The 27517-nt window shown below is 38.0% G+C and overlaps 1 long non-coding RNA gene across 1 annotated transcript; it reads left to right on the top strand.

Annotated features, from left to right (window-relative positions):
- The first annotated feature begins 1159 nt into the window (after positions 1 to 1159).
- LOC143272766 (uncharacterized) lies at positions 1160 to 26050 on the top strand. The gene is made up of 2 exons (XR_013050355.1): positions 1160 to 1303; positions 23871 to 26050. It is a non-coding gene; the product is annotated as an uncharacterized LOC143272766 (long non-coding RNA).
- Positions 26051 to 27517: the final 1467 nt, after the last annotated feature.

The following is a 27517-nucleotide window of genomic DNA, read 5'->3' as shown; positions in this document are numbered from 1 at the left end:
CACTGTGCCCACTGTCAATCTGAATTTTACTGTCTGCAGTAAAGATGAAACAACTGTGTGTATAAAGGTAATGATAGACAATTTCAACTTTTGGTTGACTAATGTGAAAAGACCACAATAGTTTCAGAGCATGAAGTTTTGTGCACCATTTACAATTACATGAAAAGCTGATACAAGAATTTACTCTTCAGTGACTCACATTTTACTTTTAAAGATCATGGAGACATGGATCCACATGCTCATTTCAGATTTACGAGTAAAAAGTGGATGCCTTGATACCCATGGCAATATGAGAGTCCTTTGCTGGTCCTCCTTTGAATCTTCAATATGAAGAGTCTCTATCCAGTCCTTAAATATAAGCTGTGACTTGTGACCCCTTATTTCATGGTATGGAAATGCATTGATTTGCCAACTAAGGATATAGTCATTCAGGTGGCTTTGGACTTCTGTTTCTTCACTTAGCCCCAGACTAATAGCCATGTGGCAAGCCTGGGCTAGAGAGCTGAAGGATAACACACCTCAAGGTGACAAGGAAGGCTGTTTGGGCTGAGGCGACCCATGACTACGAAGCAACTTTGACCAGAACCATGAAGCTCAGATTCAGAAGGCGAGAATACTTAGTAGTTCTATGGCAAAAAAGACACAAATTAAGGAAAATAAGGAAATAGTGGAGACTTGCAGACATTTTTTTGAATAATAGACTACATCTATTGTGTTGGGCTATTATGTAAATTAAGTAAGTAAATTCGTACCAAGCCTTTAGAGCTACAACTATAAGCTATTATTAATACTTTTGAGTGAATTCCATAATGATTGGAAGGCTTCAGTTTTAACAGCCATCACTCTTCGGAAATAATACTTATAGTTTCTACAAATAAATAGGCCCTTCTAGGATCATTCACAGTGACTAAAAGACTTACAAGTGCAATTAAACGACATAAGGAATGTCAACGGACCCCTTGTCATCCTACTTTCATGAATATTTTATTTGGCAAAGCTACTTTTCATGCAACTGCCAAAAACATCTGTACATATTGCCTCTTCTTCTCAGACCATGACTGGAAATTTCAATGGTAAAGATGACTCACATACTACGGAACTGGCAGGATTCTTTTTCCATTGTTTCTCAATCCATTGTCTCACAGCTGAATGACACAGAGAGTAAAACCCACCAGAAATATAAGCAGTGGTCAATGTGCAACAACATTTCCAAGTCTTCAGAAAGGGTTTAATCAATGTTTCTCACAGCTGGAGCTGTTCCTGTCTCTTCGGCCTCATAAAATTTCTATCTTGAGGACACCAGGTAAGGGCTTCTTATTCTTTGAAAACAACAGCCTGCTTGTTTCCTCCATGCTATAAGAGACTTTATTGGACTTCAGTATCTAAAGGAAACAGCTCTTGGTTAGAGAGTTCTCTTAAGGAGTCACTGGTCGGTCCTATATGGAACTGTGATCTTGAGATGTGGATTTCACAGATAGTCTTGAACACCTTCGTATGCAAACCAATTTAATGATTGAAAACAGCTTCCTGGCTTTCACAGTATTGTTGGGGAAAGAAGTGTTTGTATAGTTTAAAATGCTTGCAAGATTTCCACAACATCATCTGTGACTAAGCAGCACATCTCTGAGAATCAGCAATGTACACATTTTATTGCTCCAGGGGAAAAACTATTCAGACATTGAGATAAAACTCTTGCCAATCCTAATGGGATCTGATATTTGACAAGTCCAAGAAGGAATAATAGTCTCAGTACACATTTGGATAGAGCCAGCACAATATAAAGAGAAAAGTGTGAGTTTGGTGTGGTGACACAAAGCTGTAAATCTGAAATTCTGCAGTCAGAGGCAGAATTGAGACCAATATGGGCTACATAGAGAGAAATTATACAAAGAAAAAATGTCAAAGTAAATGAAATAAAAGGAAAATCACTCCTGCTTGGTTTCATTTAACCTAAGGATTAAAGTACAGTCTGCTATGTAGAGACAATTCATTAGCAGATAATTCTCAGAACAAACAGGCTGGGAGACAGCATTCCATACTTAAGACTGTTGGTTAGGCTTAGTCGACTTGACACAAGCTACAGTTATCTGAAAGGAGGGAACTTCAGTTGAGAAAATGCCTCCATAAGATCCAACGGTAAGGCATTTTCTTAATTAGTGATGGGTGAGGGAGGGTCCGGCCCATCGAGTGTGGTGTCATCCCTGAGCTGATGAGTTCTATAAGAAAGCAGGCTGAGCAAGCCATGGGAAGCAAGCCAGCATACAACACTCCCCCATGGCCTCTGTATCAGCTCCTGCCTCCAGGTTCCTGCTCTGTTTGAGTTCCTGTCTTGACTTTCTTCAGTGATGAACATATGGTGTAAACCAAATAAACTCTCTCCTCCCCAATTTGCTTTTTGGTCATGGCAATTCATTGCAGCAACAGAAACCCTAACTAAGGCACATCCTATCACTCTTGTGCATTCAGTATATTGTGACATATTAAACATATACTGAAGTCAGCTAGTATGTCGATTCCAAAATATATAAAATCATAGAATCACCCTTTGTTTTAACTTTCTTTTTTGTTTGTTTGGTTTTTGTTTTTATAGACAGGGTTTCTCTGTGTAACAGTCCTGAATATCCTGGAACTCTCTTTGTAGACCAGGCTGGCCTTGAACTCACTGAGCTCCACCTGCCTCTGCCTCCCAACTGCTGAGATTAAAGGTGTGAGCCACCACTGCCTGGCTTTGTTTTAACTTTCAATTAATTGAAACTTCTAGAAATGTCTAGTAGTCTTAAATATCAGTGTACTGTGTCTACTACTGAGTCCTAGAAGACCACATTGCTATGACTATAGATCAGTAGCTATGGTACTAGAGCTGGCAGTGGTTCCAAAAAGGTAGAAATCCCTCCTCAAGATCCCCATTTTCCACCTTACTATTGATGCTCTCTTTGCTCCTCCAGTCCTCTCCTTTTTTTTTCCAGTGTGGGTACCAAGTCCACTTTAAGAGTACAAAGGCAGGGTACCCATGTCTTCAGCTCTCAGTTCTCCACACTCCTCCTATAAGTTTCAAACCTTCTACTCCTAACTTATCAGGGCTCCTCTAGACATAGGTGCTTTCCCCGAGTTTCTGAATGTTAAAAAAGAAATGTGAAAAGGAATGGTATACTTATTTGTGATGCAATTGAAGAGATTTGAAGTTGGTCTTTTGGCTTTGGGCTGGAATTTTGTCATTTTATCTCATTTTGACTATAAATTTTAAGTGAGACTTATATATCCCTTTTAAAAAATAAGAAAAACTGATAAACTGATACACGAGGCATACAAAAGGGTGTGGCCCATATTTATGAGAATGATTTCAAAATGACAAAAGGGTCTGATTTTTAAGAGTTAAAAGGTTCCACCCCCTCTGTTCTTCTCTCTTCTTAACCTTTATTTGCTTCCCTTTACCTAATCTTTTAATAATGTATACCATGAACAACTTAACACTATTTGGTGCTTGCTAAAATGCTATTGCCATGATTTATTTTAAGTTAGACGGTATCTTATAGTTTCTACTCAGGGGTATGAACAATGATAATAACTGCAAAGTGGAATCACATGTCATTCTTAAATAGCTGGTATTTTTAACTTTATTTTCATTTATAAAAATATTCAATAGAAATACCCTTTCAAATTTTTAAGCCCATATCCCAATTGATTGCTCCTTCACTCCTCAGTATGAATAAGCAAAGAACTCATTATGACTCCCAGGTACAGGTTGGACTATCTTCTGCCAATCAAACAGAAATGTTCATTCTATGGAAATCATCAAAACAGATATGGAAAGAGTTCTCTTTTAAGAGAGTATGAAAAGAAGAGTGGTAGGCAAATGAGTGGTTGCCCTCAGATTCTTGAATTCCATCTGCAACAAAGTGTAAATGTACAATCAACTCTGCCTTGTAACCTCCCATTATTCCCAGTCCCCCTCTTCAAAGTTTTTCATGGTCTCTTTTCCTTTTTGTTGTTATTTCTTTTCTTTGCATTCTCCATAGATATTCCTCCCAAATATGAACTCTCTAGAGCTCATGACTCTTCTCCTTTAAATGATCCCAAGGGATGCAGGGACCAACAGTGCAGTCCAATGCCCAGCAGAAGTGAGGAAATGCTGGAGTTCAGGTGGGCTTTTCCAAAGATCTACATCTTCCCTTTCACCTCCAGCCTGCAGCCACGAGGGTGCTGTCTTAAGAACTATAGGAGCATTTGATGGACTTGCATCACAGCCCTACACCAAGTATTCAGCTATGCTTACAAATCATAAACAGAAGTAAATCTTAGGTCTCTTTAGAACCACCTGTTTCTCAAAGTGGCAGAAGGATCCAAAAGATTTACTTTGACTTGTCCAGGCTATGCTGGGAAGGGTTGGGAGTCTTGGGTCTGCTTCTGCTGGCAACTTTCAAGGCTAGGCCTGGTAGAGAGAGAATCTAAGGCATATGGGAGAGCACATGTCTTGTTAGGCCCCAGGGAACATTTTGCTCAGTATGAACTAGGACTATAGGCCTAGGGCTGATGATTAAGGAACAACAACTCAGATACAATCCTTCTATGGAACTTTCCCCAAGGTTGCTTCCTAGGCAACTGCCCCAAGTTGACAGGTGTGAACCGGCTTTCATAGGTAGAAAGTGATTAGCCTAATCTAGTTGCTTTTGTTTATATCTTTACTCAAAAATTTCCACCATGAAAGGCAGGTCAAGGGAGTTAGTCATAATACTGCCTCTGAATTCTTGCTTGCACTACAGGGAAGATTTACCTTAAGCCCCTGGTGGCCTTCCCAGTAAAACATTTTGGTCAGGTTCCATGCCTATCAAAGCTGATGGTTTACCTCCCATTAGTATCCAGATGGACTATGTTTGCAAACTCAGATTGAGTTTTTCATATCCTAGAATCTGCACTTTAGCTGCTAACTCAGTTTAATACATTGTATACACACACACACACACAGACACACACACACACACACACAGACACACACACACATACACACTCACCCAGTGCTAGCTCCTGATTTCACATTTGCTTTGTCATGTGTCAGTACTTTCCAGAAGTCTGCGTAGCTCCCAGTTTTGAGCACTCTAGATCATCCTTGCTTTAGACCAGAATCCTTCCTCAAGATATGTTTAGAATTTGTTTTCTTGCTTCCTTGGACATTGAAATGGAAGTACATTAACCTCTCTAAGAGGAAATATGTTGTTAAAATTCTAGTTTAACAAAAGGGACATGACTGGCTGAAACAAACTCATGTTTCTCCTGAGTTCTGCAGTCTTCACTGTTCCCTCATGGGGTTTCCTTCAGGTCTCTGGTGTCCTTTTATATCCAGGTCTGCCTACAAACCATGCTCTTGGGAGAGCATTAACAGCTAGTCATCCCCAACTGTAAGGAGATTCAGCATACTGTGTTAACTCACCAGGGGCAGTAAGTCCTCACTGCAAGGTGGAAGGCGTTCCTGGAATTTGTGTGGGGGACTGACTGAGAAAAGAAGAGGTTACATAGGAGAGCAAGGGCTGCATGAATTCCAGCTGAACAAATGGGTGAATTTGGATGGGTAGAGACCAGATGGGTCTCCTTTGAAATAGGTAAGAGATAGAAACAAGGAGAAACATCTTCCCCTTCTAGTCCTAGTGTTATTCATTTAGGTCCAATCTAATTTTTATGCACTTGTGCTATAGGATGGTTTGTTTCTACCAACTCGATACAAGTCTAGATCTATCTGGGAAAAGGGACTCTTAATTGATAAATTACTTCAATAAGTTTGTCCTGTAGGGAAGTTTATGGCATATTGCCCTGATTAATGATTGATTTGGGAGGGCCCAGTTCACTATGATGGGCAGTGTTATCTTGGGGCAGGCAGTTCTTGGTTGTATAAGGAAGCAGGCTGAGCAAACCACGAGGAGCAAGCCATCAAGCATTATCATTCCATGTATTCTGCTTCAGTTCCTGTCCCCAGGTTCCTGCCTTGAGTTCCTGCTCTGACTTTCTTCTGTGACTGAGTGTGACCTGGGGGTTATAAGATGAAATAAACCCTCCCTCTTTAAGTTGCTTCTGGTCATTGTATATTATCGCAACAACAGAAATTGTAACAAAGACAGGCCATAAAAAAAAAAAGCAACATTTTGGAGCTGGAGAGATTGCTCAATGGTTAACAGTATTTATTGGTCTTCCAGGGATCCAAGTTCAATACCCAGCACCTACATGTGGCCCACAAGGGTCTGTAACTCCAGTTCCAGGGGATGTAACACTCTCTTCTGGACTCCATAGTCCACAGACATACATGTGGTACACAGACATAAAAGCAGGCAAAGTGGACATATGCTTAAAATAAAAAAGAAAACAATTAAAACAAGTTTAAAAAATAAATTTTTCAAGTAACAGAGCAGCAGCAACTATGAAAACAGCCATCCCCTGCGTAGGTCTTTGGCTTCTTTCTAACCCGTTTTATTTTAATCTTTATATCAGTTCTTTCAGGCACATAGATAAATATTTCAAACCTTTACCTGTCTAGAGACTGCGGATATAGCCTAACAGTTAAAGTGCCTGCCCTGCTAACTGGAAGACCAGTTCAGATCCCCAGAACCCAAACAAATGCTGGTGGGTATGGCAGCTCAGTTTTGGAGAGAGAAAGTTCCCTGATGTCAACCTTGAGCCCCCAGATACATGTCAATGTATGTGTGTGTGCCAGCCCCCATGCACAGGCAACAAATACACACAAGTATGCATTATAAACACACAATTGTACACACATACACACACAAGAAAAGTGACAAATTAAAACAAAACCTACTTGTCTTATTCTTCTTGATGTTTAGAAACCAAGATGGCATGCTACGGAGAGCAGAGTTGACTTGGAAACCTCAGTTCTTCGCATTCACAGTCCATTGCTTTCTCTGTAGTATTAGATTAACTCTGTACAAGTTAATTTAAAAATCAAGTTCTATTTGGAGAAGGAAATCGCACTCTTTCTGTCCTATAAACCTATAGAATCTGAAAAGCATTCTTAACAACAAGACAAACTAAATCTAAGGCCTGCCTGTCTATGCCCCTCCAGCTTCTCTGATTATAACTTCCCTTGGGGCCATCTGCCCTAAGTAGACCTCACTTTCTCACACACAATGCTTCTTCCCACCATCACTCCCATATCCTGGTACCAACACCTGAGGGAACACTGGTGAAAACAATTGATCTGATTTTATAATTCATGTTGATATCAGCTCCTATGACTTTAGTGTAGCTTTAAGGAGCTCTCTATTTTGGGGTCAGAGCACTTCTTTGAAGAAAATAAAACCGTAGGATATAGCAGAGAACAACTTTTGAGTTAACAGCTGCCTAAGTTAGCTATAAAATGAGTGAAGATGCAAAGCCGTGCTCCTCAGCATCCCTGCGTTCTCCACCATTAAATTCATGTCCTACACACTTATTAAGGGCAAATTGAATCCCTTCCATGTCTGAATCGCAGGGTGCTGGGATTTTATTGCTACTCATGAACTCTTCTAGTAAAAACTATGTTACATGATGCCTGCCTACTCACCTAGAAAAGATGAGTGTAAGTGCTCAGTGGTGAGTGTAGTGACTTACTGGGTCCCCTTTAATGTCTAGCAAGGTATTTACATAGTTAAAGCCTCACTCCTTAGCCTGATAAAAATCTTCACTTAGAAAAAGCTCCTTTCAGAACCCTAGTTCTTGTCTCTGTCTTTTTTTTTTTTTTTTTTTTTTTGCATGTACTCACATTATAAGTAGTTTATCGTTTCTGGGCCTGGGTCGCCTTGCATTCCTGAGAAATTGTTGTATCATTTTCCTTCTCTTTTGTGTAACTAAAATAGAGTGGTGGGTCTCTGTTCTTGAAGTGTTGGCTGATGGTGAAACAAACAGCCTTGTTGTCTATGTGCCCTTTGTTTCGGAAACCAGGAACAATGTGCAGGACCAAAGCCTGTATCGCAGATTACTCCCTTGAATGAGATGTTGTTGTTGTTTTTAAATACGGGTTTAACACACAGTTCTCTAGTAAGTATCCATGTGGATTGGAAATGGAAATGAGTGACCTTTCTCCCTATGTGAGCATCTGCTTCAGGCTGAGCAAATGAACAGTTGGGCATACCCCTAGGGCAAAGGGTTAGAAAATGAAATTGTTTCACTAAAGAAACAGGAGCCATGTTTGCCAAGACTGAACTGCTGAAGCTCTGCTTGAACATGTGTTCAAGGAAGGGAAAAGATGTAGGATGGGATTTCTGTGACCATTGCTGACAATGGGTTGGCTGGCTCTCCACTGGCAGATGATGCCAGGGTGTTCCTCTTGGAACAGCTGTGAGCAACCCTGGGAGCCCTCTGTAGCTGCAAAGAAGGTGGTGTGAGTGACAGCTCTGTCTAGATGGAAAGACTAAGCAGCCACCTGACCAAATGTGAGGCATCAAACAAGGATTTAGTTATTTACTAATCCCCAAAGTTTACCTCCAAATCAGAAGCTTTTACTCATTGGGGCCCACCACCCAGCTCCCAAATAAATACATGGAGACTTATTTTTACTTATGAATGCTCAGTCTTAGCTTACCTTAGTCATACTTAGAAAAAATTTATGTCACTTATATCATACCTATGCTACATTTTTTTATACATCATAGGGAGTAATTTGTTTTGTCCAAGGGTGTTACAACTTGACTCTCAATAGTTCTATGAGTCATTTTATGCTCTTGACTGTATTATAGAAAAATAGAAAACATCTCTGCCAGGTTAATGAGAATTGAATTTAAGATCATGGTAGGATAAAGGATATAGTCATCTTTGATTAATTAAACTTCCTGATTTTATGGATGAGGCAATAGGTCAGAGCTGGAAATAAAGTAAAATAACTAACTCACTGTTTGGCATCCTATATGTTCCTGCTTCCAGCATCATTCTAGAATCTAGAATGGCAGAGAGAGAGAGAGAGAGAGAGAGAGAGAGAGAGAGAGAGAGAGAGAGAATTAAATGGCTTTACTTTATATGTAGTCTTAGGAAAAATAAAGTGGTAGAGGGTGAGGGTATTTTTACCTCAAATAATCTTTTAAAACTATGAACTCTTACATCATTTATAATTAACATTTCCTGAAACCAGGCAAAAATGTAAAGTGTATCCATGAACTCATGTTAAAGACAGCTAAGTACAGGTAATCATAATCAACTCTGTTTCCATCCCAGCATGGAAACCCATTAGCAGGACTTGACTTCTGCGGTGATGGTTGTAGAGTCTTACTGATGGGGTAGCAGTTTGGGGATGATTAGTGCATCACAGCTGGAAGTGATATTTAAAAATAGCTTGGTTGTCCAGCCCTGAAAAAAATGATGCCTGAATCTTTAACCCAGCTATATAATAGTATGGGAATAAGCAAACTCCAGTTCCAGCTCATACCTTTTGTTAGTAGGAGTTTCATCATTAGCCAACTGAAAATCTTGGACAAATTTATTTAATCTAGAGAATTCATTAATTGAATGAGATCGTTAATTTTTATTAGTAATGATTGTGTACCAAAGGGAAAGAAATATGAAAATTTCTGAGATGAGGCAGCAAAAAAAATGTTTCTGGGAAAAATAAAACTAAATTGTGACTGGGGGTGGTGATGCACACCTTTAATCCCAGCACTAGAGAGGAGAGAGGCAGAGGCAGGTGGATCTCTGTGAGTTCGAGGCAAGCTTGGTCTACAGAATGAGTTCCAGGGTAGGATCCAAAGCTATAGAGAAACCCTATCTTGAAAAAAATAAAAACCAAACAAACAACCAAAAAACCTAAATTGTGGTTGTTAAAGAATTGGCTTTTTTCCTTGAAAGTTTGCTGTGCTCTTTGCATGACTCCAGAACTTGACCTGACTGGGGAATGATGGAATAAAAAACGAACAGATAGACACACAGACTAAGAAAAGCTGGGGCTGGGTGTACTGCCTCGTCTATTGGAGCAGCCACAGCATCTCAGGAGCTCGGTGTGTTTATTATATACAGTTGAACAGGGAAGTGGGGTTATGAAATACAGATGAACAAGGAGACAGCGTTAACTAATATCTGTAGGAGCAGTCTCTATAGGGAAGCAGTCTACAGACTGTAAACACTCTTCGGGAGAAAGCTTTGATAGAAATTTTCTCTACATACTATCAACATCCACACTTCTACCAAGAAGGAAGCCTTGCCATTTTTCCATGGGTCTTAAGCTTTGGGGCCCTTAACATGGCCATGCCCCTACAGAGATAAAACATCTTGTGTGAATTTCCAGGTACAAAAAATGTGGTATAAGAATTTCAGACATGTTGGGACATGCCTGCAATCTTCACTTCTGGGAAGCTGAGGCAGCATAATCATGTATTTGGGGACAACATTGACTACATAAGGAGTTTCATTCCAAGTTGAGCTACACAAAGAGAATTTTCTTAAAATCAAAAGAGTAATGAGAAGAAAGGGATTCAATACATGTTTCTTAAAGGAAGCTCCTTGTAGAAATTTGAATGTGAAATAGCTTGAGAAATTCTGCCTGGATGATCACGCTTCCTTATAGTTCTGAAGTTCTGACCCAGTGGTAGCAATAGACAATGTCAATGTAGGGGGAAATATCAGAACAGAGAAAGCACAAAGGAAGAAAAGAGCTGGCTTCCTCTTAGATGATATCTGGGAAGGTGTCATTGTATAACACAGCCAAATAGAAAAAGTTCTTCCAAGTGGAGGGTATTAAGGTTGGATGCCTCCATCCACCTCAGTTAAAACAAAACCAAGAGCCCAACTCCAACTGCCTTCTACAAGTCTACTCTTGTACATCATCATATTTGCAGGACTAAATGCCACTTGTTAAAATCCAAAGTTTATGGCTCCAAGGGGAGTATTTCTTGCAAAATGATCCAAGAATGTGTTGGTCTCCAATAGAAAGCCAAACTAAATTATTGACTTTAATGCTGACTGGAAAAAAATAATGCCAGTGTGGCTACTAAAATTGTTATTTTAATTAATCATATTGGCATACCTCTGTTTTTGAAGAATACTGGTGAAAATTTCCATTGTATTTGGAGGGACACTGTAATGTAGACCTAATAAAACTTTAAAAATTCTTAAATAATATTGTTTGTATATTGGTTTACCTACATATCACCTACTACTACAATATCTAAAGTCTATGTATAACTTTGAAGCATGTCAAGAACTTTGGCTTAAGAATAGAGGGAAATTTGAAATATTTTCCTGCAATCAAAATGGGTGGAGAAATTCTTACATGATCACAGGGTTGAGTTTGAAGCAATTTCCTCTTTCACCTATAGCTAGCTTAAAAGCAGGAAAGAAAAGATGTGATAAAAGGATAAAGTGTCGTTAACATACAGGGATAGAATGGCCTGTGGAAAACCTGGGCTTGAGAGTCCTAGAGTCCTGGATTTGACATAAGGCTTCCCACACCTATGGTCACATCCCTTACATGACACTCACTGGTCATGCCCTTTAGTTGTCTGCCTAGCTGTTACTAGATTATTACTTACAGCTTTCTGAAGCTTTAGAATATTTTAAGAAAGTCAAGCAAATAAAATGTTTTGTTTTGCATTTGAGGAAGAAATGTAAATTTCAGACAGATACAGAGAAAAAATAAAATATCAATACTACATTTATTCAGAGAACTTATGTATAAATTGAGGAAGAGAAATGCTTGTATCGTCTGTCTTCTAGTCTTTTGTTTTGTGTGTATGTGTTCATGTGTGGTGTGCATGTGTTTACGTGTAGTGTGTATATATGTGTGTTCATTCCTGGTGTGTGTGTATGTGTTCATGAGTGGTGTATTTGTTTACATTATTTTTGAAATGATTTTATAGCACAGCTTTTTCATTAAGTACACATTATGGGATTCTTTCATGCCTTTATACAACATCATAAAACTTGTTTCATACATTTATTAAATATGAATTTATGAGTTTACAAATATGAGTTTATTGTAATATTTTCAATAACCCTGTTTCCAATTTTCTATGATAATTAAAAACACTCTAGTGAGTGTCTTTGTTTGTTTCTGAAAATGGTACAATAGAGAGTAAAAGAAGTGAGGGTGATAGACATATAAAAACTATGTCCCAGTTAGATTATTATGGACATTGGAATTTCACCTACATGGATGTAGAGAATGTGGGATTGTTATAGGAATAGTTAATCATGGAACAATGTGACTAGATTTAAGCACTAGGATTAGGAAAACTTACTGTGAATTTAGCTATGCTACCAGGTTGGAACAGGCTGAGAATACCAAATTCCTCTAAACAGAAAAAAAAAAAAATATGGAAAAAATAGAAAGGATCCAGAAACCTTCCTTAAGAAGAGTGCCATGACACTGAAGACTTATTATTTGTCAAGGAAATTAGAAAAGAATATAAATGAACTAAGAGGATCCAGGCAGGACGGACTTCCCAAGAACACACTAAAGGCGATCACTACAACTTCAAATTGTCCCCAGGTATAAGGTGAAGTCACCTTTTCTCCATCTGTTGCCATCAATTTCTCTGAATTTAAAAGCTAGATGACTCTGTAATTGTGCTCCTCCCTACCCTCAGACCTGCATTTCTCAGGCATCTGCTCTACTCTCTTCCTTTGTTCTTCCTTAGCCAGCACTGCATTCTCTTTAGGAGTCAACTTGAGCTCTGGTTTAAAGGAAGCCTTGCCTGTCCTCCTAGAATGATAAGCTCCTTTCCTTTGGCCTTCCATTACTCCCCGTGCCTGCCTCTGTTAGTTTACCTACCACATCAACGAAACTTGGTTCTAACATTCCTCCTTGAGTTGAAGGTTTGGAAGGAAGGATTTAGTTAACTCATCTTTGTAATTTCAATGTCTATAACAACAGTTATATTAAAGAGACCCATGTGTTGAATGAAAAGACTGAGTCCGGTTAAATCTAGGTTCAGAGGAACAAGAGAAAATAATTGCATAATAACCAAGTCATCTGCAGTTATTGGACTAAATAACAAGAGTCATAATAGAACCGAAGCAGAACTAACAGATCAAGTGTATCTGATGGCTCCAATTGCTTCTGTTCTGTCATGTTTCATAAGTCAACTTGAATGTTTAGCTAAATCAGTCATTGATTTAGCCAGTGCTAACTGAATGCTAAGAATGACTAGATGCCAATGGAGTAGATTCAGGATTACATAAAATGTGACTCAGTACTGAAAGGGAGGCTTCATGGAATGGTGAGACACAAGTCCAGTGAGGAGAGCTCACTTTTTGAAAAAATGGCAACTTTGCAACTCACCAAAATAGAACTCTAAATAGTCTATGGTGACCATTTTCAACTTTTGAGAAATGCCTCATCTTCTTTGTAAAATGGGTTGATCTTTAACATAGTGACTGAAGAAAATAGTAAATACTCAGAGAAATGAAATTAGTGGAGAAAGTATTACAAAATATTGAGGATGAGTGATCAGTTTTGTGATTGCACAGTAATATTAGTGAATATTATAATCATGTCATGGAAATTATAGAGATGAGAGAAGCACTCTTTCCCATGTGGAAATATAACTGTGAATGGCAGGAACTATCCAGGGAAATATCATTATTGAGATGTGGCTTACTTTGTCTTCAAAAAAATTGTTGTTTAAAATTTGAATCATCAGATGCTTCCATGTAGAAAATGAGCCTGAAAACACTTAAAAACCTATCTTTGCCATATTGTGCTTTCATTACTAATTACCAGGTCCTGACTATTGTAGGTTTGTGATTATTTTAAATGATATAAAGTATAAAATGTTTCAAGTAAAGAAGATGACAATCTCTAGAAAAATTTTAATAGGCAGCAATATCACTACCAGATTTTGTTGATAAAAATAAAGTACTTCAATGTATGAACATGATCTAAATGTTCTATATTTCTGATTCACTTCCTGTTCTCAGGCCTGAAGATTTGTCAAGATCCTTCCTGATAAGAAATTAAAACCATATGACATTCTGAAATAAAAGTGCATAGATGCTTAGGGTATGTTCACCAAAGCATGCAAAAATATTTCTAAAGAGAGCAAAATTACATTGAAGCCTCTCTCTACATACATCTGAATTGTCTCTTCTATCTGATCTTGCCTATGGAGAGAAGTTTCATGTGGTATTTACTTTTTTTTTCCAACTGTGCTGCATGTCAGACCTTTCTGAAAAAATCCCAACTTGGTAAATCCTGTGTTGCATGAAAGAGATGGGAAATTTGACTCTACTTTTATGAGATCCCAAAAGTCCCAAAACAGCTTTGTAAAGCCTGTGGTTATGGGGCAAGGATGGTTGTGACTATTATTATATGCTCAGCCATGGAGCAGAGCCACTAGACAGCTTCTAGGTTCCCTTTTGAGGGTGGGGGTAGAATTCATTATCAAAAGGAAGTCATCCCATGTGGTTTACTATCTCCCTCATCAGTCTGCTGGAGCCCACTTTTGTAAGGTACCTAGTGGTGAAATGCATGCTGGTCTCCCTTTGTTTGAAGAAACCTTTTATTTGTTTTTCTTTTTTTTTTTTTTGGTTTTTCGAGACAGGGTTTCTCTGTGTAGCTTTGCGCCTTTCCTGAAGCTCACTTGGTAGCCCAGGCTGGCCTCGAACTCACAGAGATCCGCCTGGCTCTGCCTCCCGAGTGCTGGGATTAAAGGCGTGCGCCACCAACGCCCGGCTTGAAGAAACCTTTTAAACACAAGTTTGTTTAAATGTTTTGTTTGACAGTTGTATACATGTGTATCATACATGCAGGGCACTCTCAGGATCCCACCCTCTCCCTGAGAGCTATCGTGTTAAGGCTCCAAAGGCATTTAACTGACCTGTTTTGATATACATTCTTCCTTTTAGCCTTCATGTCACAGCCACAACTCACCAAACCCCACTAAGCCACTAGCTTGAAGTCTTCTCTTCTGTTATGAGATTGCAAGACCTCATGTGCTCTCACTGGCCACTTTCTAGTCCATCAAATCAGTGGTCTGCTCTGGCCACATGAAATTGTAGAAGAACATTTTAAAATTTTTTCCACTATTCTGATGTGAAAGTGGAACATTGCTTAATCCAAATTGTCAACCCATGATACTATATGCTAAATCAAAGTTGTTTTGATCTTCTGTAATTCTTGTTAAAATACGATCAAACTGAACCTAAACCTTGGTGAGGGTTGAGACAAGACATATTTATGTACAATAATTATCTTACATTCCTTATATATTAATGATCTAAAAGACAAAGGTGGTTGAGGGATGGCCCCATACTAAAAGATATTAAGCAGTGTAAAAATTAAAAGCATTGCATGGACCTGAGTGGAAAACTATGCTGAGAAAATATCTGTGAAACACATTAATTTGAAAATTGACAGCATATTATTGGACTATATATTAGATAATGGTATTGAATTACTGTAAAATTTCTTGGATTTGACATTTGTTTGGTGGCTATAAAAAATCAACATATTAGCAGAGAGATATTCATAGTGAAGTATTTATGAAGTGTTATTGTATCTGAAACTTAATTATCAAAAAAATTTAGAAAATTTAATAATTCCAAATTCAAATATATAAATTTATATAAATACAGCTATATGGATACATAACATATGTATGTGTATATAGAGATAAAAAAGCAATATACTATCAGTCAGTCAGGAATATAGCTAATGCTTAGCATAGAGACTTTATTTATTGATTGATTTTTGACAATGTAGGGAATTAAACACAAGACATTATACATGCCAGGCAAGTATTCTCCCACAGAGCCAAATACCCAGCTTTTCACATAGATTTTTTTGTTTTTTGGTAATTTTTGATTAATCTGACCTTCATTTTCAAAATAAAGAATTACATACTCAAGGAGGATAATGTTTGCTGTGTTAATAACTTGCTACCTTGAAGGCTTTGAGAAGAGTGAAGGCAGGGGCCACGGTCTCCACTGTCAGAATCACCAGGAGGCATCTTCTCTGCCTCTCAGCACAGTGTCCATGGACAGAACAGGGTCCTCTGGGTAAGGGCTTGAGATCAGAGAAGAGCACCTTTGACATGTCAAGTCTTGCTTTTTCTCAGTAGGTGGCCAGCCAAGTCTTCATCTGGTGGCTCCTACTGTCATGCAGGTATAGAACATGTTCTGTTTTCCAAGGACTTTGAAGCTCCTCAGTTCATACTATTTATTCCACTTGAACACTGTAAGACACTTTTAGATGTAACATTTTATGTTACAAAAAAATGATAATCAACAAAGATTAAAGGAATTTTTGGATCATGTCATAAGTCTGAACTAAAACCCCCCTCCTTTGAGGTTCTACTGAGGATTAAGGGAGCAATTGCAATTACTAATATAGTAATCTTTTAAAACTAAAATATTATAGCTGTGGTTCTTCTATCTCATTCTTCCATTTTTTTCTTTTATTCTTTCTGTATCCTCTGAGGTTATTTTGACCATTAAGCTCCTTTTAACTGTGGAGACTCACTGACTTTGTTTTCTGTGACCAAGTCACAGAATAATGGTAAAGACTTTCCCATGTACATTTCATCTTGTTACCATACAGACTAGATTGGGGTATAAACCCAATGTTATAGAAATATTAAATAACAATCAAAAGGTTATGACTATGGAATGGAGTTGTTGGGGAAGGATCCAGGAGGAGCTGGAAGGGGGTAATGAAGGTAAATATGATTGAGATACATTGTATGCACATGTGAGATTCTCACAGAGTAAATAGAAAGTATAAATAATTCAAATATCAACAGTTTAATATGTATACCAACTTTCAAATGTTTATATTGAGGCCAATTTTTTGTGACTTTCATTGGAAGTTTGGATTTATCTAGCCCACTTTCTTCCATTTACAAAGAATCAAGTCCGAATACTTTGGAAAAATACTCAGCCATTTAATAAGGATTGTTCCTTTTTAATTCTTTTTAAATATATGAAATGAAAGGCTTTTTATAAATTTGATGTTGTGCTGTGGGATGGTATGTATGTCAAATTATTCTGATTGGTCAATAATAAAACACTGGCCAGTGGCTAGGCAGGAAGTATAGGCGGGACTAACAGAGAGGAGAAAAGAAAGAACAGGAAGGCAGAAGGAGTCACTGACAGCCTGCGCCATGACAAGCAGCATGTGAAGATGCTGGTAAGCCATGAGCCACATGACAAGGTATAGGTTTATGGAAATGGATTAATTTAAGCTATAAGAACAGTTAGCAAGAAGCCTGCAACAGCCATACAGTTTTAAGCAATATAAGTCTCTGTGTTTACTGGGTCTGAGCGTCTGTGGGACTGGCAGGTGACAAAGATTTTTTCTGACTGTGGGCCAGGCAGAAAAACTCTAACTACAATGTTGACTTTGCATTGGCTTATTGATTAAAAATAATAATAACTGCAGTGTACACAAGACAGATGGTCAGAAAAGTGAACCTAGCTGCTCCCTGCAAAGCTCACAAGGCCATTTCTGTAATTTGACAAGGTGAGATGTTAGCTAGGTTAGAAAGGTCAAAAAATGCAGACTTGCTATCATTTGAATATTATAGTAAACATGGTACTTTGAAAAATATCTGTAGTTTACTTACAAATGGGGACATAGAAGGATTGGTTCTATGAGTTTAGAGGGTATAAAAATGGTTCTCAAAAAGGATTAATGCTAGTTGTGGGTGGTTGTGAGTCATTGCTCACTGTAAGTTAAAATAGCCAATAATATTTGAAGTATATATTAGTGTACATTTTGTCTGTTATATTCAGTTTGGCTCAGTTGGGCATGTTCCTCAAGAATAAAGTTCTGTCATGCTATTGTGAATCTATTTCCTACAAAATGAAATATTCCCAAAATAAAGGAGTGGGAGGTACCCAAAAACTCTCTAGGAAGTTACCTAACTCACAGTTTTAAGAAGAGACTCTTCTACAGAGCTGCCTACAAGTTGTGCAGGGAATCTCACTGATGCAATTTCTGTGCATTCTTGCCAGTTCTGCAGTGGTGGGATATTTGGTGGTGCCTGAATCATCTATGCTCCTACTCCATTTATCCCGTCAGTGGCCTCAGTAAGCTAAATGATTTACCAAGCTAGACTTGAGTTGAATTAATCTTCAATCTGTCACCAGTGCTCTGTCTGAGATGAATATATATTGGTTTACATGTCCACAGGAAAAAAAAATCACATAAAATAATTAGAGCCCAAATAGAGAGTGACAGGGCCAAAGACAGGTTTGGGAGGAGCAGTTGTATTATCCCCACTCTGGGCAATAAGATATGAAAATAAGATTGATTCATCTGAGAGTTGAGAATTTGCAGGAACAATCCAAATATGGTTACATTTCCCCATATGCCATGGGATAGTGTATCCCTTACTATAGGCAGTTTTGTGGTTCTTCTCTGAGTGATAAGACATGCAACTGAAGTTGAGTCATCTGAAGGTGGAGTGCACTTGACTGAATCCCAGGATGTCTCTCTTCCTCTTTGTGGTATGGGATGCCATGCTTTCCTAATGAATGTGGCCCACCACATGAGCATACAATGTTATCAAAACAACCAATGGTCTAAGGAATATATTGCAATCCCTGAAAAACTCTTTGAGATGTAATAGAAAGCAGGCTCAATGAACTTGTCTGTTTAAGAGAATAATAACAATAGAAAAAAATACATAGATTCTCTCCTTCATACTAGTTTCTGATATGGCAGATAAAAGGAATGTGAAGAAGATGCAATGAATGCATTAGTTTGTCATTTTTTTTTATAGCTGGCCGGCCAAAAGAGAAAGACTATAAATTAGGTGTGTGTTAATGAGTTCCTCCTTTATGATCCCCAAACTTGAGACTTCTGAGAAAAGCTGGACAGCAAGGAGAGAGATAGCTAGGGAGATACGACGCTTCACATTTCTAATCTTTAATGCAAAAGAAGAGAAAATCCATAATTCAATGTGCAGACAAGGGCATTACTAGTGGCCCAGCACAGGAAGTGTGATAATCAGGGAATACTCTTCTTTTGAGATGCTTGAATTGAGAAGATTTTAAGCATGAAATAAGTACCCTTTCTAGTCTGCCTCTAGCTCATGATGCTGCAGGGCATAGAGGCAGGTAAAATCAATCTCCTCTCTTTCTCTTTCTTTTTAAAATTGAAAGTAGATCCTCCTCTCATATAGTACATCACAACCACATTCTTCCTTTCTTCTACTTCTCTCAGCTTCTCCATCCCATCATTTCCCTTCAGAAAAGAACAGGCCTGTAAGAGACAACAACCAAAGGAAACAAAACAAGATACAAGACAAGGCAAAAGATTTCATATCCATGCTGGACAAGGCAACTTTATAAAAGGAAAAGAGTCCCAAGAGCAGGCAAAACAGTCAGAGACACACCCATTCCCACAGTTAGGAGTCACATGAAAACACCAAGCTAACCACTGTAACATATACGCAGAGGACCTGGTGCAGACACATGTGCATGCCACTTCAGTCTCTGTGAGCCTGTCTGAACCTTTCTTTGTTGTGTCACAAAAGCAGAGAAGCCAAGTGACATGACTACACATTCTTTCTTGAGACAAAGTTTGCATAATCTGAGGCAATCTGAAGAAAACCAGTCCTTTACATGGCCCACGGGGGACACAGGTTACTGTGGGCCCAGATCCTCATTAATATTAGAGACTGGAAGACAACACTGGAACCTAGGCATGTACTGAATGCTGTTTTGTGTCAAGGTTACCAGACTGCATAAGATTGTGTTGACAGGAATTCTATAAAAGAATAATAATTCAGTAGAAACCTTGATACTGGTATGGGAGCTTTAGTGACTTTGCTAACCCCTAATGATGGGAGATGAGTTAAAAGCAGCGCCAGTAGGTCTAAATTATTTAGAAAGTCATGTAAATTTGTTTCAGAAGTTGTTAAGTCAACACTGATTAATCAATACAAGATTAAATTAAAGCCAAACCAAACCAAAAGAATTGCAAACAACAGGTCCTGTTAAGTTCAATCAAAAGAAAAAAAAATGTCAAGATTTGTGCTGAGTCAGAGTTCTTAGGGGAGGAAAATTGTTAAGAGCCCAAATTCAGTGCTTGTGAACCCCTGGGAGATTTTAAAAGCTCACAGTTCACCAATGGTACAGGTATGAGTTATTCTGCAGAGGATGCTGTGTATACTCCTTCCATGTAAAAAGTATATTGGGGATGACAATTGTACTAAGCTCCTTTTGGTAACCAGATGTGGCTATTAGAGAGATGGGAACCATGCTTAGAATGGTCCATGCTCAGGAAACCAGTTCATAAAGCAGTGTAGAACATGACAGTACTCTTTCTTGGCTTTGAGTTGGCCCAAGCAGTACAAGCCCATATTACAAAGCTTGACTTCAATGGAGATATCTAGGGTACACCCAGAGAACTGCCTCACCATAAGGAGGTAGCAAGACAAATGGACAATGACTGCAGATTATACAGTTAAATAAATAATATCCCCATCCTTACCTTTGAACCAAACATCCCTCTTTTGACAAAGCAAATATTACAAATAATGGAATCTTTTTATGGTCTGCTGGACCTTGCTTATGTTTTAGTATCTGTGTCACCACTAAATATTGAGGTAGTGGCCAGTTATTTGGAATGGACATTAGTAGAACTTCAGAGACATTGTCCACCCATAGATCCAGAAAGGGGAAAGGCTATTGTTACTTTTTATTTCATTGTGTAATTCTAACCTTTGTGTATGATACAGATTTGTGAAATTATCCAGAAGAAGATTAAAAACAATCTTTAATAATTTTAAATGTAAAAGGAACCAAAAATGAATGGGAAAAGCTATAAAGTAGTTGGATAAAAACCCCAGTGCTATGGAATATCAATGAATTATTAGCTAGTAAGACCTCTGAAACCAGGGTGGGTAGTGGTGGCACATGCCTTTAATCCTAGCACTCACGAGGCAGAGGTAGGTGGATCTCTGTGAGTTAGAGGCCAGCCTGGGCTACAGAGTGAGTTGCAGGAAAGGCACAAAGCTACACAGAGAAACCCTGTCTCAAAAAAACAAAAAAAGAAAAAAAAAAGACCTCTGAAACCAGACAAATCACAAAGGCTATTGTCATTGCTATTATTTGAACACTGGATGCTAAAAGTATTGATAAAGATTCCATACACTTTGTGTGGTGTAAAGGACAGAGAAATCAAGTTGGTACTGACATGGGAACCCATTTCTTGCTGATTCGCTTTTTTTTTAATGGATTTAATAGGTGCTTGGCAGGCTGCTTAGAAAATATTATTCTAGCCAATTCTTCTCAGTTATGGAACCTGTCTTCTACATTATGAATATTGCAGGAAGCTCACTGGTATATTAGGGACACTAATGTTATGGGTACAACTCATTGTTTTCTGTTGGATTTAAAAACCTACTCCACAGAAGAAGACTGATCATTTGTATTATAAACCACATCAAAACCTATATCAAGGTAAGTCATAGGCATGAATGGCAAGACTTTGTTAAATAAATGATGTGATTATTAAGTTGCCTTCTAAATATTTATGTTTCACATGTAGATGACTCTTGCTATCAGTCTTAGTTGTGAAGGGAAAGTTCTTTTTGGCATTCGACAGTTGCTATGGGGACCAATAATCAGTTAAACTGCTGAGAATAAATGAGCGTTGCCTTGGCACAGCAGCCTAATTCAGAGCCATAAATGGAAGTGAATAATCAGACATCTGATTTATCTCTTCCAAACTTCCCTCAAAGACAATATAGTAATATTTCTGCCAGTTCTTGTTTTCTTAATCCTGTAGGAAGCAAGCAGGTAGAGACAAATTAATTAAACATCATATCACAAGTGATGTGGGAAAATTAGAAAAGAAGATAACTCGGGTGGGATCCACATAGCCTATTTCAAGTTCATAAACAATAGATACAATGGAAAGTTGGAAAACTGACAAAACATGTCAACTTCCTTCCAAATTAATTTGTTTCCTTGTGATGAAGGTATATCTAGGTCAAGATTTTTTGACTCTTGGAGTATATCAATGTGCCTAAGGCAGAAATTTTGTAGAAACACTTTATGAATACTACGCCAATATATTATCAGAATTCTCTAGAAAAACAGAACCAACCAACAGAACTTTAGATGACTCATATATAGAAATGGGTACTTGGTCATGTGGAACAGGGAAGTCCTATAATCTAACTCTACACTAAGATCTAGGAAAACTGGTGGAGTAATTCAATGTAGTTTCACAGATAAGAGAATAAGGGGACCTGATGGTATAAATTCTTTTTTTTTTCTTGGTTTTTCGAGACAGGGTTTCTCTGTGTAGCTTTGCGCCTTTCCTGGATCTCACTCTGTAGACCAGGCTAGCCTTGAACTCACAAAGATCCGCCTGCCTCTGCCTCCTGAGTGCTGGGATTAAAGGCGTGCGCCACCACCGCCCGGCAATAAATTCTGTTTTAAGGGTAACAGAAGACAGATGAGGCATGTAGCTGCTCAGCAGTAACAAAGAAGGAAGTACATCCCTCTTTTCTCTCACTTTGGTTTAATTGAGACCCTCCCAGGATTAGATGATGACCACTCACACAGGGAAGAACCTTGACAAAGTGGACTCATTCAAATTCTATCCCCATCCTAAAAAGTCTTCATGGATATGCTCATAAATAACACTAAATATTGTAAATTAAAATTAAATAAAGTAAAATAAAACTCTCTAGCCAATCAGATAGCTACCTAAGATTAACTGCCAGACTCAGGTTTGCTGATTTAACATTTCTCATAGCTAGACTAAGGCATATGTATTTCTTAGGCTTGGTGACTTTACCTAGTCTTTAAATAAGATCGGTGGAAGGATAATTGTGTAATCTGTACTCAGTCACTTAGCCTCTGAGTCTGTAACTTACCTTGCTATTTATAAAACATTGTTATCAGCATCCAGTTATTTAAGAACTATGAAGGATCAGGAGATGTAGCTCAGTAGTAGAGCTCTTGTTTCGAATATGCAGGTTTCTGGGTTCAGTCCTCAGCAATGCAAAAGAAAAAAGACAAAAAGTAATGGCTACTTTTAAAAACACTGCATATTATAAATTTTTTAATGAAAAAAAAAAGAAAACCAAACTAAATACAATTATTTTGTAGGCAGTATGGCAATACCATCTTGTACACATAACTATTTGTCTCTTGAATTCCATTAATGAAATGAAAAACTCTACTACAGTTTTATTGGAGCAAAAACAATTTCTTTCATTGTCCTAACCTCAGAATGGATGTGACCTTTGAATCAAGAATATAGATGTGCCTTTAGTGATCAGTATGTACCTGAACAATTTTTTATTAGTGCAATTTAATTGTACAAAGAAATGGGCTTCATTCTCTCAATTTCTTATGTGTACCTAATACATTTGAGTAATATTCACCCCTCTGTTACCCTTTCTTATACCCCATCCTCCCTTCCTATTTCTCCTCCCTCATTCCAGCAAAGAGTTTGATTGTATGTATAGACATTTTGCAATAAATTGTAATATTTAGTAAATAATTTGTATATATAATATAGAAATATATAACATAATGAATAAATTATATAAATTGCAATAACTAACTCGATTCCTTTTCCTCCTTTGTATTTATGATTCTTGCTCTACCATTTAGCATGGCTTGCTCACATGGACAAGGTCAATTGTCCCATGCCTTATCATATGATTTCCTTTGTGATTTTTGCTAATTTTTATAAGCCCAAATTTGAAAATTTTACATGTATATGTATATAAAAAGTATAATATCATATTTACTTTAAAATGTAATTTAGTGATATGTTTATATCTATCTCTAGGCTGCAGTATTATACAAAATATTTGTCCATGTTTTCTTATCTGACCCTCTAAGCCCAACTAGCAGACAAGGAAGACTATAAGTACCCATTCTACTTCTCACTAATTACTAACATATGCCTTTGGTTCTTCTCTGTGTTACTCTAGATCTTCAGGAAACATCTATTCCCACAACATATAATCTAATTGCAAAGGCCTTAGCAGAAATTCTTAAAATATCTTTATATCTGCATACTTATATAGAAAGTTCACAATTCACCAACCCCAGGGGGACATTGTGCAAACTATTTGGTATTCAACTTTTATAAAATATGACACAAAATCCAAATGAACAAAAAAAAAAAAAAGAAAAGAATACTAAAACTGATCATCTCATTGCCCAGAACATGTAAATTGTTGCAGTATGGCAAATTTGTGATCCTCTACATTGACATAGAAGTGACCATTGTATACATCTGAATGGCAAAGAATTCTTAGTTGTTGATATAAACATGAACAAGAGAAACTTCCATTAAAGTTGCATGGTATAAAACTGGGAAGAAGTATATGGCTGGGGAAGCAAAAGGGAACAAAAACCTAGTTCTGCAAAACTGAATTTCAGAAAGTTCTGTTAGATGCTCTGAGGGTCTCAGTGAAAAAAGTCAGCAGTAGAGTCGTCAACAGTCCCAGCCTTCAGCTTGGGGCCTGTGTAAGGCACAGATGTGACATTCAAGAGAATATAAGGTGGACGATTGAGTAGAACAATTAAGCTACTTAATGGGAGATTGGCTCCCCAAATCCTATGCTACCAAAGAGGCTGTGGTGGCTACACAGTCTATGCAGCAAACAAAATTCAAAGGGATTTTCCAGGAAGAAAATATGAGACCGAACACTACTGGATGGAAAATAAAGAGACCAAGCTTCTAGTTCTGGCTCTGTTGCAAGCCCTTGTGTGGTTTTGGGCAAGTTTCACAGCCTTCCCCTGCATCACTTTCCTTGTCTGGAAATGGAGGATGCTGATAAGAACAAGACTGACAAGATTTTTCTGGTGTGCCAACCAGCTTTGCTTTAGCAAACGGGGAGAAAGTAATGGTGCTGGTGTCACTTTTGCCATGTCTATCTAGATGAGTTTTAATTGTACGCCTCTGCCTCTGGAAAACAGTCAGCTAATTGTTTCTAATGCCGCAGATACTCGAGTAAGCTTCAAAGGTCAGCATTTCTCCAAGCATTCTCTAAGAAGATCTACGTGAGTTGGAAATAATGGAAGGTGTGTCTGCCTTTTCCTGTGCTGGTGGATCTTAGAATGAGAAGAAAGTCAATGATTCATCTCTCTGCCTCCTCTGTGCTTATGGCATTTGTTTGCAAACTATGGTGACCTGCTGAAGAGTTGGGCTGGGCTCAGAAACCCCTAACCACCTGAGCTCCCTCCCAACAGGAAGGTCCAGTAACAGGCATTTGTTCTCCCACATTTTCAACTAGAACAGATTGTGTGTCTTTTAAAGGTGATGAGTTGTGGTGTGGCCACTGCTTTGGTAGGGTCCTCAGTGACTCTGGTGTCAAATGGTACTCTTGAATACCCCTCTTGGGAGAAGACAGAGCAGAGGGGTCAATGTCCAGTCATGTCCAGGGTAATATGTCAGCTCATAATTCTTCAGAAGCTCCTGCCAGTAACAGCTGCAGCTTGCAAACTTCTGAACCCTAAGTTCATTCTGCCTTCTATTTTGTCCCTATGTGAACAAACTGTAACTTGATCTACTCACGTTCAGCCTCTGAAGGAGCCCATTTAACAAGAAGGTCCTGGGCCTGCCAGGTACCTGAGAAGAAATGAAACGTATCAACACCCAGTGGCATTTCATCTTAAAGCAGCTCGGGCTGGCCTCTTTGCAGCCTCGCTTGCTCTGCCTCTGGCATTGGGTGTGCTGCCCGTCCCCATTAGCTTGTCATTAGTGCCATTAATGAAAATCTTGTTTTACATGCTGAAAAGTGATCCGAAGCAGTCGTGAGGAAATGCTATAAAGGCTGCTCCTGCTGTGAGCAGGAGCCTTTGGCACACCTGCATACTTGACAGGGCTTTAAAAGGTCTCTCTTCCTGTATGGAAGGGCGTGCACCAAGTGTAAGCAGTACAATAAATGGTACTAATAGCTTCATTCTGGGCCTGTGAAAGCCTTCAACAGCATCCATATAAAGTCTGTGCCCTCTGATGAAGAAGTGAAATGCTAAGGTTTTGAATTTGAGAAAACCAGTCATTAAGCCAGGGTGCAAGAATTCTATGCCAGGCCCAAAGATCACGAACAGTTTTCTGTGGCATTTAAAAATGGAATATTAAATAAAAGATGTTAATTTAAAATAGCTGTCTCTTTAGTGATAAACTGAAGTGTAAATTGAGGGATCTATCTCACGCTATTCAATATCTAGGAAAGAAGATGCCAACATGAACTTTTATTGTTTTTTTTTACTTTAACAAATGAACAATATTTTTATTATGTATAGTATATAAAGTGTGTATGTATTCTAGAGCTAACTAATATGCATTGCTTTACATACTTGTAATTTCCTGTGGTAAGAACTCATAGAATCTCTTCTTTTAGAAACTAGGAATAATTTTAAGAACATTGAGAGATATATTGTACACCACATGACACTACTTTTTAACTGTTCTGTTCTTGAAAATGTCTGAGAGTAGCCATAGGCTAGGCTATTTGGCTTCCCAGATACTTTGTGGCTTGAATCCACAGATGAGACTGAAAAGCAAGCCTATCTTAGAGTATTGCCATGATAATTAATGATCTATCAAGCCACTAGAACCATTTGTATATGAAGTGTTATTATCCATAATGATATTAAATAATTTCTAGTGGCATCTTTGCTGTAGAGAAATAGCAATGGGTTTGTCAGGTTGAATATGCATAAGTCTAGGGCAAATTTACTAGGATTTGCTAGATATATTGCATATATATGTATATATGATACATGACAGACACATAGATAGGAAGGTAGGTAGATGGATGGATGGATGGATGGATGGATGGATGGATGGATGGATGGACGGATAGATGGATAGATAGATAGATAGATAGATAGATAGATAGATAGATAGATAGATAGATGGCTTACTTCTATAACTAGATTACTGTGAGTCAGATTCTGCACCTTACTCATTAGTAGTTATGAGCATAACAAACCTATCTCAACCTCTAGTTTTTTTCTGTAAAATGGGATAATGATAGCATCAAATAAAATTGAAGTGTTTTATTAATTTGTCAAATGGCTTTCAATAAGAAACAGTCAAGCATATCTTATTATGTATTCAATAATAAGTTATACAGATGTATATGTAAGTTGATAGATGGATGAATAAATAGATATTAAAATAAATTTAACCGTACTTTCGCTATTAAATATTGAAAGATTATTGAAAATTTAAATCTAAAAGTTACACAAATTCATGGCAGTAGATCTATAAAAGCATTCCTTTGATGAAAATCATATAAATCATGGTGGAATGAAGTATCATGAAGTGATATCTCAACTTCTTATTTAAGGACTCTCCACAGTGTCTACATATCCATTCATGCTCTGCCTGGATTTTATTACTAAAATGAAACACATTATATTTCAAGTCGTCCAATTCTAGTTTTTCAGTAAGCCTCACTTGAAAACAGGTTAATTCATACTCTCCAAAACAGCCCACCTGCTAGTGTCTCCCTTCTGTATCTGTGACATCCTGCTGCAGTCCCCAGTCCATTACCAGATTCATTCCCTTGGGCCCTCCTTCACCTTGTGCTTACGCATTCCGAAGGCATAGCAATCCCCA

This window comes from Peromyscus maniculatus, chromosome 4, assembly GCF_049852395.1.
Source record: "Peromyscus maniculatus bairdii isolate BWxNUB_F1_BW_parent chromosome 4, HU_Pman_BW_mat_3.1, whole genome shotgun sequence".
NCBI classification, from domain to species: domain Eukaryota; kingdom Metazoa; phylum Chordata; class Mammalia; order Rodentia; family Cricetidae; genus Peromyscus; species Peromyscus maniculatus.
The sequence above is the reverse complement of the archived record's forward strand: the minus strand, read 5'-3'. Positions and strand labels throughout refer to the sequence as shown.